Source organism: Terrapene carolina, unplaced genomic scaffold, assembly GCF_002925995.2.
Source record: "Terrapene carolina triunguis isolate 2854851 unplaced genomic scaffold, T_m_triunguis-2.0 Scaffold192, whole genome shotgun sequence".
Lineage (NCBI taxonomy): Eukaryota > Metazoa > Chordata > Testudines > Emydidae > Terrapene > Terrapene triunguis.
Window position 1 is genome coordinate 7,564,797 of NW_020664543.1, and position 15,366 is coordinate 7,580,162.

Here is a 15,366-nt window from a genome sequence, read left to right on the forward strand (position 1 = left end):
CTTTTTTCCATTGGACAAGTCTGAAAAAAGTGAAAAAAAGAAAAAATGAGAGAAACAAAAAGGGGTGAGGGAGAATGCTACTTTCTCTCATTTACTAATGTAAGACCATTAATAATGGTCCAGGAAGAGGGCCGGGAGCATCAAAAACAGAAACGGGGAATTTCTGACTATTTTCAAGAGAGGAGAAATTGATTTTTTTATTTTTATTTTTATTTTTTACTATTTGTTAACATTTTTTGAAAGGAAACATGTCAAAAACATTTTTTCACGCAATATTTCATTTTCCAAAACAGCTGATTATTTTGACAAAAATAACTTGTGTAGAAACATTTTCAGCCAGTCCCTGTTATTTCAATTGCTTGCTTCAGCATTTCTGACAGGGTCTAGCGACCTGAGCATGAAGCTCAAAATGCCAGGAAGTCCTGGTGTCTAACCATGGCTTTGACAGCCCTAGCTTCTCACAGGTATTTAGACATCAAACTCCCACTGATTTCAGTGCAAGTCTAGGTTAAGTTAACTCCCAAGTTAACCTAACCTAGAGATAGCACCTATCTTTGAGGATCTGGGCTCTAGAGCCTGATTCAGCTGAGTGACACCAGAGTAAAATTGGAGAGGGTGAAACAGACTGTAATCATTACCTCTCCGTTTCCTCCCTCTGTAAAGTGGCAGTAATAGTAGTACAGTGGTTTTGTGAACTGAGTTAATATTTGTTGAGTACTTTGAAGCTGGAAAGTGCTAAGTGTTACTTACTTAGTATACTTGTTAGAAGAAGTTGGGATTGAGTAGTGTGAGCTGCATTTTGGATCTAAAATGAGGGCTGCTGCCTCATGCTGAGGGACAATATCAGCTGCCAATGAATAACTGTGAACTGCCAAATGGTATCAACATGTTATGTTTGGAGACAAATGACATTTCACACCTGCCTCAGAAACACATCTCATTGTGTGTCCCTTCCGAACAATATCCTGAGGAACACAGGGGTAATTTTCTAGGGAGAGACCACGTGCCAAACAAGAGAACAAGGAATCACTACAGAGTCATAAGAAAAAAGTGGTACAGTCCAAACTCAGACGTAATGGATTACACACCAGGGCAATGGATTAATCTGGGTAAAAGATTTGGGATGAGTGAGGGAATTTCCATTGTATTCACCAAGCAACAAGGGACAAATGAGAGTTTTGGACATCTGAGGTTTGGCTGTACAGTTATTGAACCTTATAATCCCACCTTGCTCCGTGAGTTCCACTGAATAACATTGCGCTCCTGAAGCAAAGACACACACCTCATGGAAAGGCACGTTTGCTGCACTCTTTGAAGCTCATGAGGTTATTCAAGTTTATTTTATAATTGTTCTTTGGTGAAAACATTTCTTTAAATTATTATATCTGACATAACCCAATGGTCATAAGAACATAAAAACGGTCATACTGGATCAGACCAAAAGTCCATCTAGCCCAGTATCGTGTCTTCCAACAGTGGCCAATGCCAGGTGCCCCAGAGGGAATGAACAGAACACGTAAACATCAAGTGATCCATCCCATCGCCCATTCCCAGCTTCTGGCAAACAGAGACTAGGGACACAATCCCCGGCTATCCTGGTTAATAGCCATTGATGGACCTATCCTCCAGGAATTTATCTAGTTCTTTTTTGAACTTTTTTTTTTTTAGAACTTTTTTGAAGGTCAAGTTACTGTACATTTCCACCAGCCCAACATATGAAATGTCTTTCATACTAATTAGCAAGAAAAATTCATGTATGCTGAAGAAACAGCAGAACACGCAAGAGCCTGATCCAAAGCTCTGTGAGGTCCACAGAAAGACACCAGTGGGTTTCGGATTGGATCCAAAGCAAGTATGAAATGCTTTACAGCCTCTCTCTGCCCACTTTTCACAGGTGTAAATGCCAATGTGCAGTGCAAGACAGTGAGGAATTAGACCCATCATCCATTTAAGTCAAAAAGCAGAGCTAGCTCCCTTTTCTGAAGCTCTTGAACTCACTAAGCTTTATTTTCTATCTGCTGCATCTTAAGGGGCTTTTTGATAATTTACTATTTACATGTGTTACCCGCCATGCTGAGAGTGAAGCATGTGTACGACTTCATTTTGCTTTTTTCAGACATTAATAAACATTGCCGAGGGACTTATCCATTAAATCAGTTGTTGGTATTCACTCTGGGAAACAGCTGCTCTAAGTGTAAGTCTCTTCTGCTATCTCCAAATCTCCCAGCCAGGGACCTGATACTGTGCTGCAAGAAAAGTTAATAAAAGTAATTGGCCTCAGTGCAGAGAAAACAAAATATAAACTCGGGGCGGAAGGGCGGAGGGAAAAGAAAGGGGAACTTGAACCAATTTAAGTTTTCATTCTCTCAACTGAGCACCTGGCAGGAACTCACCCACTGATATTATTATTTCTGTAGCATGAAAATGTGCAGGGAATCTTAGTATTGGAAGGAATCATCATCAGAAGAGGAGAAGAGGGAATCCCTGAGCTAAAGAATTCACATGCTAACAACATGGACAAGTAAGGTGCAAATAAAGCAATAGCAAAATAACAGAGTGATAAATGGACCTACGGGGAGGATATTCAAAAATGGTAAAGTGACTTTGGAGCAAGTGAGTTGATCTTAAAACAAGAAAATATTGTGTTTTAGTCCTGGCCCTTCCACCGCCTCACTGGATGGCCTCCATTTTAGGCCTAGCGCACCTAAAAATCTCCACTTGTCCCTCTATAAAATGCCTCCCCAGAGTGCTGTGAGCATTCTCCCTTGATGCTTCTAACCCTCTTATTAATGCGGGTTCCAGTCACTAACGTTTGCCCAGCACTTGAAATTATACACCACCATGTCAGCGCGAAGTGAAAGTGGAGCGGATTGACGCAATAGAATATTTATACATTTTTATGCAAAGACGAGGTTTTAGGCATAGGCTTGGAGAGCTGAGCTTTTATTTTTAAATGTTGTGTTATGTGAATTCAGCATGCAGAAAAGGTGCCAGACAGCCCTGGAGAATAAAGTCATCTGTTTAGCGACTAGTTAGCTAGGTTCTTGGAACAGTGTTTATCACCGCGGTATCTGAGCCCCTCCCAAAACCATCAAACTCACACTAGGTCAGTGACCTCATTGTCTTTGCTCTTTACTCTGGCCTTCACCTCTTTTGCTGATTTTAGTTGCAGTGGTGGGAAGGTGTTCGGCCTTGGCTACACTTGAGAATTCACAGTGAGTTTCACACTGAGATCTGAAGGCTGTGGGATGGGTGGGTCATTCTCATCTCCCCAGCAATGAGTTACAAAGCCTTGGCACTATTGCTGAGAAAGTCCCATCCGCTGGGTTCACAAGCTTCATAGTTCCTGGGGAGCGTAGCGAGAGAGAGGAGATCACTGGGAAGAGGGAGGCGCTCTTGAAGGTACATAGAGACAGTTCCTGAGAGACTCTAGAAGAGTAACACTGAGACCTTGAATTTGCCCCAGTATTCTCCAGGGAACCATCCAGGATGCCAAGTGTGGTGGTAGTGGGGGGTTCTGTGATACAAATGCAGGAACTAGACATGCAGAACCCTGAATTATGAAACAAACTCAGGTTTATAAACTCCAGCCTTACCAAGGGAGAGCTTTAAAAAGGGGTATGTGTGCATGAATAGATGCAATAACCGGGGTGGGGGGGGAGTGCCGGTCAATGCAATTTGAGATGTAGGGTTATTTTTAAAACAGAAGGTGTTGGAATAACAAACTGTTCTCAGCTGTACAGCACTTGCATTGGAAAAGGACAGGATTTTCATGCACCTCGCCCAATCACATCTCTTTCCATTATCAAAGGGACACATGACAAGGCAGTCCCAATAAAATCCTCTCATGCTGAAGGAAATGAGAAAAGGGAAAAGAAGCCCAGCTGAACATGCAATATGTCCATGGGAACTCCCAAAGGAGTAAAGGGACCAATGAGAGAGATCAAAAGAACCAATCAGCTGCCACCTACTATTGACAATAAGGTACAAGTGAGCTGAACAAAACTTAAAGCAAGACACTGAAATGCGGAGAGATTAGAAACAAAAGATTTCCATTACATCCCTGATCCCGCTTCTACCAGCTCCCTCGATAGCAGTCCGGGACTGTCGCTTACAATGAGATGGTACAACGCTTAGACCGATCTCAGATGGCGCATTTGGCTACTGCCACAACACAAATAAACAATAATGACATGCTGGTGTGACTCCATCCTGTTTTACACTGCTGTGAGGTCAGAATCAGGCCAGGCAAGTTCAGGGTGATAGAGCTATTTGTAAAGCTGCTTTGGATTCAGGTAGGGTTTTTTCGTTATAAGTAATAGATGTTTTGTGTCTGATGATACTAGTAAATATATATGCAATACATACATTGCAAGTTTACCTACTACAGCACTATATCTATCTATCTACACTCCTGCATGCTTTCCATGGGAGATGTAAGAGGAGGAAGGTGACCTATTTCTCATATGAAATCACAATACAACGGCTCTTTTTCAGCTGAGTAATTGTCTTCCATCTCTCACTCTTCTCGCCTGCTTTCTTCAGGTTTTTCCTCGCCCAGTATTTCTTTAATGAACACCCATTGTTGGTTCAAGGCCAGACCTGTGTCAAACAGGGCAGTTGCTCAGATTTGTTTGGGGGCAAAAGTACTGGGGTTTCTGGTTCAGTCTGATCTAACCACCAGGCTAAAAAGTGTGACAGCCCACCCACCCCCCTTTCCCTCCCTGCCAATGAAGTTTTTGTCAAACCTGATAGTTTTGACATGCCTCTGTAAAACTTCCAACCCGCTTTATTAGAAACACACAGTATTAGACTCCTATGTTAAAATAAAACACTCCAACATTTCCCGTTTAAAGTTATCCCAAGCCCATTTTACTCCCTTTTTCAGAAATCTTCCACTTTGACTATTAGAAAGAAAGAAAGAAAGAAAGCTTACAAAGGGCTGCAATTCAATCCAATGCTTGCTGAGTCCAACAGAGAAGACCCTGGTGCAAATATTGAATATTGAGTTGGGAACTGTCCATATTTCAAGTCAACCAATATGACGGGGTGAAAAATTGTATAGGCACCATAGATCTTTCACCTATCTTGACAAGTTCATTGTTTGCAATTTTCCTAGGAAATCTGGAAACTTTTTAAAACTAAAACCAAATGAAAATGAGTCAAATGATTGATACTGGGGAGACTGGAGTACCACAGGCCTATTGCTTGAGAAATGTGCACGTTCTGGCATGCTTGCGTTAACTCTAAAAGGAAATTCTTTTTCTGTCCAGTCAAACATGTGCTTATTTATGGCTCCTACTGCCACTTACAATAGATATCCTGTAGATACATCAAAAGCAGTGTTTAAACAGATGCAAAAAGTGAGGTAAAATACAGTGGAACTTGGGGAATCTGCAAGCAAAACAAGTTAATCAAAGCAACTGATGATACATAAAATGTTTAGAAAGGATGGATTTCAACTCTCCTAAGAAACTGTCAATAATGCATTGATCTATATAATTAAACAAAGAAAAACAAAATGTATTAGATATCAGTGCTATCTAGAGAACACAGATGAAGTTTTTTTAGATGGCTAGCGATTGTTAATTATTAATTATTATTATTACATACAGAAGCACTTAGGGGCCCTATGTAATACCTGTTGTGATGGTCTCTGTAGACTAGAATGGGGAGGGTCTGGTGTTCATGAGACAACCTCTCAATTAAAATGTGGCCCGCACCATGAAAAAGTTTGAGAGCCCCTGTGCCGACGTGTTAGCAATAGGGTTTCACTACATTTTGGCGTATTGTCACTAGGTCCACGGACAATAAGGTTAGTTGGAGGTTTTTTTGGTACAAAACTGATTTCCTCCACTATTTTTGCTGGTTTTTGCAGATTCAAAACTTTCATTTAAAGAACATTCCCGGGCTCCCAGCCTTTCTAGCTTTTTCCATCGCAAAAAGAATCTCATTGGCCAAGCTGTAAGTAGATCTGAGGAGTTTCTGGCTCCCAGCTGTGGGCACCATCCACCAGCCTACTATTCTCTTGAACCGTTCATACTTCTATAATGTGCAATCAAGCAGCTCTTTCTACTTCCTATGGCCTACCTTGAAAGACTCGGTAGAAAGTAACTGCCCTGAGTCCAGGACAACATATGTGCACGTTATTTCCCTGATGGAATGACCTTATGATTAACTCTGCTTCAGATACATTAATAAGCTGGTCCAGCTTTTATTTGTATTGAACATCTGAGGCTGAATGTTTGCCAGGGGATCTTCTTGAGCAGCATCTGGTAACGGGGAAGATAAAGGTAAAAGCTTTCCAGCAATAAACTCAGAGGGGATGAGTGTGTCCACACAGCCTTTAATAACAGCACTCACGGAGTTCTTTACCAGGGTCAGGAGATCTGGGTGGTGTTTCTGTCTTGCCCACAGTGTGATCTGGGACAACTCTGTGCCTCAATTTCCCCATCTACCATGGGGCTAATTCTTCCCTATACCCTCAAAATGGTGTAAGGCTTATTCGATGTTTGCAAAGAACTTTCAGCACCTGGGTAGGAAGGCCCTTGAGAGGTGCAACTTATCATGGCCGCTTATAAACGTATCAGAGTAGCAGCTGGGTTAGTCTGTAGCCGCAAAAAGAACAGGAGTACTTGTGGCACCTTAGAGACGAACAAATTTATTTGAGCATAAGCTTTCGTGGGCTACCGAAGAAGTGGGCTGTAGCCCACGAAAGCTTATGCTCAAATAAATTTGTTCGTCTCTAAGGTGCCACAAGTACTCCTCGTTCTTTTTATAAAGGTATGTTCATTTACAGGTGCCAATTTGCTTTTTCACTCCATGAAACAGATTCTAACACAGCAAAGGGCGTCTGTCTCAGCACCAACATGGCTGTCATCTGGGACTGGATCCCTTACGGGATTCCAGAGGCATGCTCAGAGCTGCTCAGCAGGTTAATGCTGAAGTATCCGGTGTCAGTACAGATACTCTCCAGCTAGCAGCCTACAACAGAGACTGGAAAATTGTCAGGTGATGAGAGTGAGCCTGAAGAGGGGCCATGTTACAATCATTAGTGCAGATATTTTAATTCAACGCCAGCTTTTGGGACACATGAATCGTCGGGCCCAGAGGACTGCATATGCAGACACTGTGTTCTACTGAGACTAAATTTGTTAGTCTCTAAGGTGCCACAAGTACTCCTGTTCTTTTTGTGTTCTACTGAGTGCATGCCACCCACCAGCACTCTGCTGCCCTCTGCTGGCTTATTTGAGGAATACCCCAGACTTTAGGCCATCTTCTTCCTCGACACATGGGAGGGAAGATCCAGTGCCTCCTCCTCTTTCTCACCTTTTCCCATGACTAGGTCAGGAAACGGGGTTGCGGGGGTGGGAGGCACATTGTTCTCCATCCTGTCCTGACACTAGGTTGACCAGACAGCAAGTGTGAAAAATCGGGACAAGGAGTGGGGGGGGTAATAGGATCCTATATAAGAAAAAGACCCCAAAATCGGGACTGTCCCTATAAAATCGGGACATCTGGTCACCCTACCTGACACTAGAAGGGAGGAGAGTAAATGGGACAGAGAGGAGAGTTTGAGGATATGGGGCTCAGAGCCTAAAGGTAACCCCAGCAACTAAGAAGAAATCTGCAGACGGGGCTGTTATAATAGAGAGAGAAGAGTGCAGGGAGATCTCTTGTTCTGGGACATTTTCCCTGCCCCACAGCAGCAGAGCTTTCCTAACACTGCAGGTCATAGGCCTGTCAGTCAAGCTTGCTATTCAAAGGGCACTGAAGTCACCCACCGTCTGCTACAGTATTGTGTATCTATACTGAGTCCTTTGCATAAATGCTCCACATATACACACCCATAAATAGTAGCTCCTTTATCCTTCCTCGGTTCAGAACACACTACCGGGCTATATCTCTCCACTTCAATATTTGAGTGTCACCTTCTCTATCTGCCACCCCAGAAGCACAGTTAAGCCTTTTCAGCCCATTTCCCCCGCAGTGTTCCTGGTCAGCTAGACAGCGCCTCATCAGATGTAGGTGTCCGTCCATCGCTGTTCACTACAATTTTATTATGGCCTCTTCTTGCTTGAGCAGAGAGTTAATTGAGACTATTATAAATCTTGCCATCAACCAACAAAATTATAGTGCATTACACCCTAGCAACTGTTGTTACTTGACAGACAGATGCATCTGTTGCCTACTTGGTCAGCCAGATACCGGCGTGTTTACACTTCCAAGGCACATAGGCAAGGGAAATGGGTTATGTTTAACAGGTAATGGAAAATGGAATTTCCCCAATTTATGGACAGACCTAATTTTAACTCCACTAGGACACTGAGGACTGGAAAGTTAAAGGCAAACCAGGTATGTGTGTTTGCTTTGGTAAGACTGAAAAATGGAGCAGAGGGGGCAAAAAACAAATATAACATGACACAGAGAAAGGGAGAGAGAAATTCTAATGGTATCAATATAGGCAGGGCACACACCCTGCCAGCTTAGCTTGTGGGAACATCTGGTCTTCATAGTCTATCTAAGGTGTCGGCATGGTATCTGACCACCTCACAATTAGTAATGATTAATGTATTTAGCCAGATGAAGAGAGGCTGGAGGAAAGTTGAGCGCCAATGGCAGAAAACAAAGGCCAAGATGACCTTCCTATCAGCCACCATTGAGGCCATCAAATCCTGCCCTAATGGGTTATCCAGTGTGGTAAACCCTTCAATCAACCCTGAGTGCCTACAACCTGTAATAGAACCCAGCATCAAGTGCTGCAAAGAACTACCATCCTGCTTCACTGTGACGCACATTCCGGACGCCTTCTCAAACACCATGGATCGGCCTCGCCTACACCCACCAACCAAAAGCTCTCCTGCATTCCCAAAGTTCAATATATTCACTCATCAAGAAATTCTGGGCACCCTAAAGGTGTCGCAACACAAAACTTGTGAAATTGACCTATGCCCTTCCTGGCTTGTGAAAGAGTGTCACGAACAATTGGTGCCACTCCTGACTGAAATAACCAATGTCTCATTCAAGGAATGAAGCTTCCCTTCCTCTTTCTAATATGCATTAATCTGACCAACAATGAAGAAACCCATCATGGATACATAGGTTCTGGCCAACTACCACCCAGTGTCAAAACTCCTGTTCCTGAGCAAGCTCATAAAGAAGCCAACTACAAGTTCATCTAATTGAAGCTAACTTCACTCAGCACAAACTGGATTCAGGCCAGGACATGAAACGGAAACTGCTTTAGTGGCACTGATGGATGATCTCCTCCTATCGATGAACAGAGGGGACATCCATTCTCATTCTCCCGGACCTCTCTTAGCAATCAACACTGTTGAACATGAGATATTGCTGTCTAACTTGTGAGAGATGACCGGGGTCCTGGGTAATGAGCTAAAATGGTTTGTTTTGAGTCTTTCCTGGACGGAGGCATCCAATGAGTAGTGAAGGAAAAAAATGCACCTCCACCGCTAGACCATCTCACTTATGGATTCCCATAAGGGTCAATTCTCTCTCCGGTACTTTTCATCATCTATGTGCAACAACTAGGTGAATGTTCAGTCGACATGGGCTCAAGGGTCAGTGATATGCAGCTAACACACAGCTCTACCTGGCCTTCACCACCTATAATTGTATGTTGCCAGTGGAGTGCAACTTCTGCAGCTACTTTTTCACATCTCATGATCCTCTCCAAGTCTTATTTCACTTGTGGGTGAAGGTGTTTTGTCGTCCTTTATACATTCCAGAAAAGGCTTGTGTCATCTTACGTCGGTGTTGTCACAGGTGATATTCTCAAGTCACCAGCAACTAAGATGCATTATAATGACTGAGAGAAATCTGATAGTTATCTTATCAATTGAAACATGAGACACGATTTATGCTTAGATGTCCTTTAATTTTTCGGTTTATGAATGGAAGCTGTTATATTATTTGCCAGGCATCCCCAACTCGTGTGTTTGCCTGTGCACTTGAGTACTATAATGCTATAAGAGTAGTGACTTTCCCAAGAAATCTTGAGGCAAGCTCCCGTCTAGCAAAGCTCTCATTACATTAACTCATTCATTACCTGCCTGGTTCTCCACTGCCCTGTCCCTTGTGCTGTGAAAGGCGAGCATAAAAACGCTAACTTTCTTGCTGGGCTGTGTTTTGTACCCACTTGGCATAGCTACAAATGGCTGTTGGTACCTACATATCAATCTCAAAAATCAAGGGCAATTTCAAATGGATTTTTGACAAAGGATATAAACACATCCCGGTAGTAGGGTGCTTCTTGTTTACAAAAAAACACCAGGGTGAAATTCTGATCCCATTGAAGTCAATGGCAAAATTTCCAATGGATCCCTAATATTTAAAACTCAGCTGTCAGTTCGGTCCCTTTCTTGGGCTACACAGTGCACATCCCTTGGGAGGCAGAAAGTCCTTTTGTCCCTACATCTATTGCCAGGCTTTAACACAAGCTATCCTCCCAGATACTCAGCTAGCGTAAAAGCATTAAAGCTACATTAAAGCTGACAGAGCTATGCTTAGCTACCCCAGATGAGGCTCTGGCTCATTGTTCATAAATAGAGTTACTTTTCCCCTCTGCAATGACCGCCTATAAAACAAAGCTGTCCCACCCCTCCAGGAAGGAGGAAATCCAGTCGTCCTGCATCGGTGTGCGGTGAGTCAAAGAGGTTTATGAAGAAGCAGCAGCGTGTGGCTGTAAACATAACCCACTGGTAAATGTCAACATTATTTATTGAAAAGACATTTTTATTATAAATACATTTTAAATGTAGCAGTAAAATACGTTCTGTGTTACCATTAATCTTTAAAAGTTAAGGGAGTGCACCAAGACAGTTATTACATTGTAAATAGACACCGTAAAGCCTAATCCTCAACGCATTTTACAAGGAATCACAAAGTGGTTAAGACCAATCAATTTGAAAAAAGCACCGGAAATGGATTATAGCTTCGTTGTGGTGACTGGTAAGAGTGATCTGAATTTTTAAAAGATGTAAATCATTCAGGGCACTTTACAATCTTTCTCCACTTCTTAGGAGGTTTGCCACAACTTATTTATTTATATGCCTGGGACTGGGGACTGGACTCGATGACCTCTTGAGGTCCCTTCCAGTCCTAGAATCTATGAATCTATGAATCTATGCCATTTGTCTCTAAAAACTGCAAGATCTGTCTCACTGTAAACTCTGCTTATGTCATCATGGAAACCGTGTGTCTGTCTCCTAACAAAAGGGAATTGACTAGTTCAGAGTTTTATATCTTCACCCGTGATTCAAGATTATCCATTTGCCAGGTTTATGAACAAATTTGTATTTAAGCTGAAGTTCAGCCCTGTAAAGGGGGCTGGCCTAAGGGGTTTGAGCCTACGTGCATTGAAGTCAATGACAAAATTCGCATGGATATTAATGGTGCAGGAGCAGGGCCTAAGTCCCTGTGAAGCCTTCAAATTATGCCTTTTGGGGTGAATTATACTTCCAAAGAGCCTAACCAAGGCTTCCTGCTCCAGTTTATACCCCACTTAAAATGGGTCTTTCTTTGATTTGGTATCTCCAGAGCAGACGTGTTTCTCTAATTGCCATCTCTGAGAGCATGCGCCTACAGTTCCATGCTGGGTTTGAGATCAGAAAGGTTATTACCTTGGCATAGCGTTTATAGACTACACAGGAGATTTTCTAAAGTGCCTGCCTGACTTTACTGGACTTGTGCTCCCGAATCCCTTAGACACTTCTTAAAATCTTCCCCCAAGCTCATTAGGGATAGGCGGAGGGGGTATCAAAATATCCAACCAGCCTCGGTAAGGCAGTACCAAAATATTTGTGAATAATTGAGTACCCACGTAGTATACACAATGTGGAAGTCAAGAGTTGTATACCAGCTAACACTCCTGCAAGACACACCAGTAACGTTAATGGGACTATTAATTTCTGTGGATGATATAAAAAACTTGTTTAAATGGTCCATTCATTGTCCAAGCCCTTCTTTTCCATAAACTTGAACGAGAGATAGATTTGGCTCATTTACCGTACTATCTACTTAATTCACCATTTTCTTATACGACTTTATGTCCTCTTACTAACTTGCCACATTCATGGTCCTACCTGTAGGAGCTCACCTAGCCAATTGCTTGAGCTCACTGAGTCTCTGTCAGACCCAGAGTTGGAGCTGACTGCAAACTCTATACTGAATGAATATACTAACTTCTCAGTACAGGACCATATAAAATAATTCCTCACCGTGTAACAAATATACAAATGCACTTTTTGCTAAATATATTACAAGTTCAGAACCATCATCACACCTTGATAATCACATTTTCACCTGCTCCTGTAACATGCACCTGTGATTTGTCAACAGCGTAACTGGCTGTGGCGTGAGACTGCAAGGTAGAACGATACCCTCCCCCCCAAACTTACCCTGGAAAGATGCATGTTTTATAAATGCAAAAATAAACACAAATTGCAGATGGATTAAGAAAAAAAAAACGTTAGCTTGCTCCTCCTCCATTGCTTGGCGCAGTCCCAGTACTGCACCACAACAATGTGTAGGCAAATCCAAAAGTTAACTCACCCTATGAATGTTCACAGTACATCACCATTATTGGAAGGTCTATGCTGATCCACACTACAGAGGCATTGGTTTGAATTAGGGACGGACAAATGCCTGACTCAGACCTCATGACTTTGAAAATTCAACTCAAGTGTTATGGGTCGTGCCTTCCATTTAGCACAGACTATGAAAACTGGGGCAGAGGTGGAAAAGAAAAAATACCATGAAATATAGAACAAGGAGCAGCCAAAGAGGAGAAAAATACTGAGAACTCTGGAATGGTATTACCCTATGTATTCAAAAGTGACCAGTATTTGATTTTGGGTGTCCAAATTGTGATGCCTTCAAGGAGCCTGGTTTTCAGAAATGCTGAGCACCCACCATCTGAAAATCAGGCGTGTCAGATTGGTCACTGACAAATGGAGGCACCTAAAACCACAAGTCACTTTGGAAGATTTAATCTACTTTCTGTGATGCAAGATCCATTTCGGCCAGCCTCATTTGAGAAAGTTCTTTTATCATTAATACCTATCACTAGGTTCCCTTTAACTAGAAAACAAGCAGTGAGTGAGTATCTGCTTATGGTTATATTAATATTCTAAAAATCAGTCCATAGAAAGTTAGGAAAGTAACTTCTCTCTGATCAGCTGTGCTAGTGTCCCCTGCTAATGTGGAGTAGATTCCTCTTAACAGCAGGCACAGTGGTTTCAGAGCTCTTCGGGAGGCCTGCTTGCTTGCTACTGTGCTTTCTGAAATATGTCTTTGTATCCTAGTCATAATTAGCCATTTTTAAATGTGCTAATGGTAGAATGTAAAGATTATGGGTAAAATCTTGCCCCCATTGAAGTTAATGGCAAAACACCTATTGACTTTGATAGGGTCAGGATTACACCCTATATCTGTAAATAAACAGACCTCACCTAAAGACTGGGGTAAAATTTTCAGCAGGGCCTAAGTGGCTAAGGAATCTAAGCATCATTTTCAAAATCAGCATGATTTGGGCACTTTTGAAAATCAGACTTAAGACTCCTAATTCACTTGGGGCTGTTGAAAAAGTTACCCCAGAAGAACATGCAGGAAAGCACCTGTGCATTCAGGTCGAGTTTGCACACTAGGAACTTCCAACATTGCTACCACTTAGCAGAGGAAAATGTCCCCATAATCAATGTTTGGAGAGTGCATTTAATGTCTCCTACAAATTCATGTTGAAATGAGTGGGCTGTTCCAATGAGAGTTTGGCAAGTAGTGTCGGTACTCTACCCAGCGAGGCTGGTCTCCACTGATCTGGCGATACCTGTCCATTTCCAAATGGGCCACAGCCAGCTCTATTGCTTTGGATTTTCCGCTTAATTCACAAAGCAATGTGTTGGATGCTCCACGCTGACAACCAGAACAAGCCATTGCAGGTGGCATTCTGCTTCAGAATGATTTAGGGACAAGCCAACACCACTTCTCAGACCAGGTGAACATGCTAAAACCGGTTAATTTGAAATGGGTGGCCATTCTGACACCTTTAATCACATTGAGAAGTACCTTACTTCGCAAGCAAGGGCCGCTCATGGAGTAAGGTACAGTTCAACAGGACAGAATGGGCAGGTGGCAGAATCTGGCCCAAGGAGCGACGGGTGAGGGCGGTGAAAAATGGGCACAAGCTTGACCTACTCACCCATGCTCAACAGGCAGCAATCATGGTGCAGTGAAATACAGATCAAGCTCCGCCTGGAGAACAGGCACCCATATCCACAACTCCCTCCTCAGAAGGGCTGTGTTGGGGGTACAGACCAGGTGTGCCTGATGCAACAGTGGTTGGCCTTCACCCATGCTATGCAGAGGAGGTGCTTAATAGCTACTGACGGGGGCTGGAGCAAGCCACTCCTCCCCCATTGTCTAGTGTGGTCCCACTACCACACCAACCCCTCTGCAGGTTCACTGTGCATTCACAATTAGAGGCAGACACGTTAGAAACGGGTGTTGTCCGTGTTGGGCTGCTCCACCAATGACGATAAGCCACATCAATACGAGAGGCCCACTAACCACCCACCAGGACTCTTCTACAATTCTCCTCCAGCCTCAGGCAGGATCAAGCCCACTTTGGCGAATGAATGTTCAGCAGCGTGAGGATGGATGTGATGCTTGACAAAGGGCTACTGCCAATAACAGGCATTCACCTGTCCATGGTTCCCACAGAAATCTCTCAAAATAGGATTTACTACAAGTGTTTTTCATTTTTACCGAAGGGGGGGGGAGGAAATGGTGTTAGCCCTTGGAGGACAATGCACATTCTAGGTGAGAGCTGGAGTTTGGTGTCCTAAAGACGGGAGACGAGGGTAACATGGGTGTATGTCCAGCATTTACAGGAGGGCTTCTGGTAGCTAGGGAGTGAGTGAAGTCATACTCTAACATGGGAGGGGTTCCACTATTTCAGGAATCTCCTCCATAGTGGGAGAAATCTGGCAATGGCACAGGTTGGGGTAAGAGACAGGTTGGTAGCTTGGAGAGGATGGACTGGAAGGGCTTCCACAGCAGGGGCTCAGTCAGGTGAAGCAGATGTCCAGAGGGCAGGGGAAGGTGATGCTAGAACAGGCTAGATAGGAAGAATTCAAATTGGGGGTGTTTTCAGAGAGAAGCTGTGTTAGCTACAGCAGAGTCTTACTGATCACTCTTGGGGCTGGGAAGGATTTTCCCCCAGGTCAGAATGGCAGAGAGACTGGAGGTTTTTTTGCCTTCCTCTGCAGCGGGGGCACTGGTCACTTGCTGGTTTGAAGTAGGGTAAATGGATTCTCTGTAATTTGAAGTCTTTAACTCAAGATTTGAGAA